General features: G+C 41.4%; 1 pseudogene; it reads left to right on the top strand.

Annotated features, from left to right (window-relative positions):
• The first annotated feature begins 432 nt into the window (after nt 1-432).
• On the top strand, nt 433-1,324 carry LOC128846806 (olfactory receptor 5V1-like; annotated as a pseudogene).
• Nucleotides 1,325-7,317: the final 5,993 nt, after the last annotated feature.

The raw sequence follows: 7,317 nt of genomic DNA on the forward strand, positions 1-7,317 counted from the left end.
CTAATTCCCAACATTCTGTTCACTTTTTTGACTGCTGTAGCACATTGAGTAGATGTTTTCAGATGACTGCCGCTGCACACTGCGTGGATGTTTTCAGAACAGATCATATATATACACAATAAAACTCTCACAGACACAAACACACATAACCAGATACAGTAATAAACACAATCATGCAATCAAATAAAATACACACATGAGGAGACACACAGACACACTTGCCTGCCTTGATATTGCACAATTTAAGCTGAAATTATCCCCTAAAATGTTCTGTCCTAGTTCACAAACAACCTACATCTGAGTTTTTCAAAATCTACCTAAGGGATTTAGATGCTCAGTTCCCATAAACTGTAATAAAGACTGGGCATCCAACCTCAGCCTCATTCCTTAAATTTATTCCCTTTCGAGTCATCCCTCTCAGCTGTGAAGAAAATGGCAAATGACACTGCCCCAACTGAGTTCATCATCATGGGGTTCTCCAACCTCCAGCAGCTTCAGTTCTTGCTCTTTGGGGTCTTCTTGGTCACCTACTTGTGCACCCTGGTGGGGAATATCTCCATCATCATCATTGTCTGCACGGATTTCCAGATCCACAACCCCCATGCACTTTTTCCTGGGGAACCTCTTTTTCCTGGACCGCTGCTACACCACCACCAATGTCCCCAGATGTTGGTGCACCTACTGGTGGAAAGGAAGAGGATCAGCTATGCAGGCTGCATTGTCCAGCTCTATTTATTCCTGGCCTTTGTGAGTATGGAGTGCATCCTCCTGGTGGTGATGGCTTATGTCCGCTACGTAGCGATATGCATCCCCTTGCACTACTTGGTCATCATGAGGAAAACCCTGTGCCTCCAGCTGGCTGGTGCCTCCTGGCCAGTGGCTTCCTCAACTCTGGAGTGCACACATTTTTTACCTTCTGGCTGCCCTTTTGCGGGGCCAAGCAGATCAACTACTTCTGCGACATCCTGCCCCACCTCAATCTCTCCTGCAGAGACACCTCCTTCAATAAATCATCCTGCTTGCCGTCGGGGTCTTCATTGGGTGGATCCCATTCCTGTGCATCATCTTGTCTTACATCTACATCGTCTCCACCCTCCTGAAGATACGCTCCACAGAAGGGAGGCTCAAAGCTTTCTCCACCTGCGGGTCCCACCTGACCATCGTCCTGATGTACTACGGGAGCTCCATCCTCACCTACGTCAGGCCCATCTCCAGCTACTCGCTGGACAATGACAGACTGATCTCGGTGCTTTACAGGATATTAACCCCCATGTTGAACCCACTGATCTACAGCCTGAGGAACAAAGATGTGAAGGGGCACTGAGAAAAGTTTTCATGGAAAACTGGATTTGCAAAGAAAGTGGCAAATTTCCCCGCATTGGTCTAGGGGCCACTCAACGTTATTTGGGTGCTAAAGTTCTCTCCTTTGTGTTTTCCTATCTATGTTCAATAACATTGCTGAAAACACAAAAAAAATAAAATTTACAATAATATACAATAAAAGCCTAGACATTATTTTCATTTGAACATTGAAATAGTCCCATTTTTGTCTTTTTTATTTAACTTTGTACTGTATTACTACTGACAGGTTTTTTTATTTACAATATTTTAGTGAAATTGTATTCTCTAAATGGTTAGCACAATTTTTTATTTACTGAAACTGCTTAGGTAAATAAAAAAATGATAATCTATTTCAATAAATGTTTATATCACAAAAATAAATGCAAATAACCCCACAAAAATTAAAAACTTAACAACTTTTCACACATACACATACACACAATATATGAAAGGCTGTTTTATTAGGATTTTCTTTTCTCTTTCAAAATGTTTGGTCTCATCTGTGACACCCTGACACCCCAACATTCTCCAATATCATGTAATTAGGATATGTTTTGTACAAAGTAGGCCTTGTGATTCTAAAAGTGTTGATCTGCTAGACATTAATATCTCATTGGATTGTATGTGCTATTGTTGTATGTGAAGTTGAAGTTTGCCTATGTATGTGTTACTGAAACATATTGTGAGGTTGAAAATACCTACTAGCAGCCTTTCAGGTACAATAGTAAAAATGCCAAACAATGTTAATGGCTTATTGAGAAAATGCACAGAAGCACAAAGATTACCACAGAACTGTGTACAATAGAAACCTCTCAGAGATAGCACAATGGGAACTGTCTGACCCAGGTCACAGGAAAAAGAGCTTTCTAGCAGTGGGAAGAAGATATAAAAGGGGAGAAATGACATCACGCTGGGACTCACTCTCCCTACAACAAAACACCTATAAACACCTGAGGAATAAAGACTCAACAGGGGGAAAGTGACGGTTCCAGGCAAAGGTATTTCTAGCCTGTTTATGAAAACCTAGGAAAAACCCAAGCTGCAAAGCTGAGGCAGCTTGTACCTTAAGAATCTGCCAGGCTGTTTATCTCTTAGGGTGAGAATTTGTTAATTTATATCCTACCTATCTAGTATGTTAAACTCAGTTTGCGGTTTTATTTACTAGGTAATCTGCTTTGATCTGTTTGCTATCACTTATAATCACTTAAAATCTATTGACAGGTTTCAAAGTAGCAGCCGTGTTAGTCTGTATCCGCAAAAAGAACAGGAGTACTTGTGGCACCTTGGAGACTAACAAATTTATTAGAGCATAAGCTTTCGTGGGCTACAGCCCACTTCTTCAGATGCATCCGAAGAAGTGGGCTGTAGCCCACGAAAGCTTATGCTCTAATAAATTTGTTAGTCTCCAAGGTGCCACAAGTACTCCTGTTCTTTGTTTAAAATCTATTGTTTTGTAGTTAATAAACTTATTTTATTTTTTAATGCAAACCAATGTGCATTTGACTAAGGTGTCTGGGGGAAAACTAAGATTGGTCACCACAAGTGTGCATGGTCCTCTTCACATTGAGGGAGAGATGGACCAGGTATTAAACCCATATACTGGCCAGATTTGACCAGGACAGGACGGTACTGCTCTGGATTCCTAGGCTGGGATGCTGGTGGTTAGAGAGCCTGCATGTCACTGGGTGAAGGCTGGTGAAAGTACAAGCTTGGAGGTCTTTGCAACTTGTCACAGAAGCACAGTGTGAGAGAGGGAGCCCAGGCTGGTTGGTAAGAGGGCTCAGCGGCACCCCAGTTCCAGGTGGCACCCCAGGGGGAACCCGTCACATCCTCCATAGTAACAAAATGAAAACCAAAACAAAACAATAAAAAGCAACTCACCAGCTCATCTCACAAAACAGAGAACAAAAATGACATAGCAAATTAAAAAATATAGCTTTATTTTCCAAGGCTTTTAGACTAATTAATAAATGAAATGGTAAAAAATAGTAACAAATGGTAAAATGGGGTCTATACTGGTTATAAGATGACACAAAAGGTTAAGAGACAAATGTATAATGGATGCTGTGACTGGATTGCTGGAGCCCAAAGCATAAGAAACAGTGTGAACCAAAGGCAGGGAACTGGAATAGGCCTGGCCTTGGCAAAATAGCAATGCACCAGGTATCAGATAACCAAGTAAGCACATTCCCAAAATGAGAGGATGGTACAAAAACATACAGATCTCTTAAGTAACTGCATAAACACAGTTGTAAGAGATAGTATAAGAAGACACTGACCCCTCGTAACATAAGGAGCGAATGACAGGATAATGGATGAAGATGTTTTGTGCAAACTAGCAAGTAAGAGAATAAGGGTGGTAACTAACATCTGGAGTGTGATACGTAACTTTATTGTATCAATGTATAAAAGGAGAAGTCATAGGAGGGGCTTCTTTGTAACATCCAAGGGGACAGGACCCATGGGGAGCAGGGAGGGGGCACCATCCAGCCCCGCTCTGCTCCCAGCTCTGCTTTGGTCCCAGCCCTGTCTGAAGCCAAGGCCTCAGCCTCTGGTATCGGCTCTGTTCCCAGCCCAGGTGCCACTTCTGACCCCAGACCCACTCCATGCTGTGGCCCCAGCCTTCACCTCCTTACCCCCGTCTGCATCCCGCCCACCGGAGCCATGGCCCCACTCCCGGCCCCGGCTCTGGTGGTTGGGGGGGCACGGACAGGGGTAAAGGGTGGGCGCAACCCTAAAATGTATGGGGACCACTGATCTATCCTATATAATAGGCACTACGAGCAGTAGTGTGTCTGCAACCAATGGGAGTTAGATGCTTTGCCATTTTGAAAATCCCATTAGGTTTCTGTCAGCATCTTTAGAAGCCCCAAAACCTTTAAACATGTGGACTCTAACTCTCATTGAAAGTTGATGTGACTTAGGCACCTAAATCACTTAGGTGACTACCCCATGATGCCTATCTCCATCTTTACACCTTTTTACATCTACCCTTTCTCTCTTTGTGCCTCAGTTCCCCATGTGTAAATTGGGGATAATATCCTCCTGTATCTGGGGAACTGTGAGGATATAAACCTTTTAAATGTTGGGGGTGCTCAGATACTTTGGTGTTGGTAAGTTCCATAGATAGGAAACATGGCATAGACCTCATCTATCCTATCAGGAGATTGAGGTTAGTTTTCCTTTCACCATGATTTTCCCTTTGAGGTTGGAAGTTCTCCATCATTAACACTGTTGTTTGCACCCTCTTAAGTTTGTCTGTGATAAATGTTCCATGCTCATCAATTTAAAATTCCCAGGACCCGAAATGCCATTGGAGAGCTCACCGTCTCCCATAAAGGATTATTAATGAATCAAGAGAATCCTTTTTCCCTTTTGTAAACAACATGGGCCGGAATATACCAACCAGGTCAGCAGAACTGAAAAGACTGAGGAAGATACCAGACTCCCTACTGAAAGCATTGATTTATTTGATAGAAAACAGACTGCAGATTCTGTGTCTTGGTCCAGAAAACCTGAATCAAGGACTGGCATCAGCTTGTAATTCACCTGTCAGAAAGGTAAAACCAACCTTCATCTCTGAAATGAAAGCAAAGCCCCAATTCAACAAGAAGTATGGGCACGCCTTTAAGGACATGAGTGCTTCATTTGATGTCAGTCACATACTTACATATAAGTGCCTTGCTGATTTGAGGGGTTAGAGAAGATGAAATATATATAAATCGATCTTCTTTCCCATCTACCAAATGCAAGATTTTCCCCTCACACAATGGAACCAACTGAGATAATTGAGGTATATCAGAGACTCTCTTCCCCTGCTTCTCAATTTCTGTCTTAGACTATCTCCCACTGGGAATCTATTTAGCAGTAGATGTATGTGGCTCACTCTGACTATATTAAGAAAGCAAGAATGTCTCTTCTCTCATTGCTTTGTGGTATATTTATTAAAGTGTCTTGAAAATTCAGGCCTCGAAAACTAATATTCTGGGTGACAAGTATCGGGGGTAGCCGTGTTATTCTGTATCCACAAAAACAACAAGGAGTCCAGTGGTACCTTAAAGACTAGCAGATTTATTTGGGCATAAGCTTTTATGGGTAAAACGCCCACTTCTTGTAGTTATTCTGGGTAAAGATGTTTTTACATCAATTCCTGGAATGGAGTCAGAACTAGCAGGAATTTACTTGGGAAGATCCAGACTTTTTTACTTGAACTTGGTTGGTTACAGACCCTGAAATAGCGCTGTTCCTTCCTTGAGATTTCAGTGCTTCGATGGGTTCTCTTCATGATTTGAAGTCATCTATTTGAAAAACATTTAGATATTGAACGTTAGAGCTTGCCCACAAATACATTTCAATTTCTGACCAAAACTTCAAAGCAAATGAAAATCACTTTTGTCAACATTTTTCTGTGATTTTTTTTTCTTCATGTTTTTGTCAAAAACCTGCAAACCCAAGAATGTAATCCTCTTTTAGATTTTTGGAGAGCCAAAGGGAAATAAATGATATTTAGATTTTGTTTTTTCAAAGAAAAGCCCAAATATTTAAATGAAAATTGATATTTTACATTTAGAGAGACAAGGAGGGTGAGGTAATGTATTTTATTGGACCAACTTCTTTTTGGTGAAAGAGCCAAGCTTTCGAGGTCCCCAGAGCCCTCCTTCTGTTTAATTTATTAGCCATTTTTCATTAAAAAAAAGAAGTCAACAAAATTTTTCAGCTAGTTCCATTTAATACACTTGTTATAACCTGTGATGAAATTGATGGCTCCTTGGCTGGCAGGAATCTACCTAGGGTTTTAGACAAGTTATTTCTGAAGATCTGAAATGTCTGTGGGCTAGAGGATTTAGTGGGGAACCTCACCTTCATATCTTTATGAAGTGGGAGTGCTGTGAATTAAGTCACTTCAGGCCAGAGTCAAATCAAGAGGAGTCAAGTTTGTTAATATCCTTAAAATCTGACCTCTGAGTCCTTTGGAAAATGTTATTCTCAGTGCCTAAGAACTTTAGGTTCCTTTCAAAATCCCAGCCTGAATAATAAATGTGATCCACCTTCTTCACTGGTAGGCACCTTTGCCAATTATAGACGCTTCCCATGTCAAACAAATATAAGACACCAGAAAGCTTTTTTCCATCCCCACTTGATACACATATAATCTTGAAGCTAGCTGCTGGGCTCCAGTTCTTGCAAAGCTGTTGAGAAATGTCAATGTCACAAGTATATAATTAAAGGATATGAATCAAATATCAATATCTTGCTCTTTAAGAAGGGTGATAGAAATGGCTTTAGTGTGCTTTCGCCTATTAACTGGCATGCCCTACCGTTTCGTATTTATAATGTGAGCAGAACAAGTTGGAAGATCAAGGAAATCTTAACAGAAGAAAAAGAGGTAGAGTTCTTCCACAAGGTGGAGCTGTTTAAACACTGATTGTCTCATTTTTAAATACACAGGGTCCATGCCACCACCGTCAATGGAGCACCTGTGGTAAACCAGTGTAACTTTGGAAATCTGTTGGCCAGCTGATGTGAATCAGAGGCGCTCCATTGAAGTTAATGGGCCAGACCTCCAGCAAGTGTACATTGGCATAGTTCTTGGAATTTGTTGCAGTTCTGACAATATACACGAATTGAAGGCCTGGGTGAAGATTTTCAAAGGAGTTTAATGACACCTAAAGATGCAGATAGGTACCCAGTGTGGGATTTTCAGAAGCGTCTACACATGCTAAGTACATGATCCCATTGACTGAGTTAGGTCCCTAGCAAGCTTCAAATACATTTGAAAATCTGCACCCTGTCCCACATTGCTAAAGAAAGGAGGTTGAGTTTAGATTTGCTTTATTTCAACACGGGTTTGCATTCTGTCCAAACAAGTGGGAAAAAGTTGAATAAAGGTGTCTGCAAGACCAGAGTTAGTGTCACGGTCGGGCTGAAGGCAGGCTGTGCCCACCCATCAGCTGCAAAATCATAATCAGGAGACAA

The sequence above is a fragment of the Malaclemys terrapin genome, chromosome 12 (genome assembly GCF_027887155.1).
Source record: "Malaclemys terrapin pileata isolate rMalTer1 chromosome 12, rMalTer1.hap1, whole genome shotgun sequence".
Classification (NCBI taxonomy): domain Eukaryota; kingdom Metazoa; phylum Chordata; order Testudines; family Emydidae; genus Malaclemys; species Malaclemys terrapin.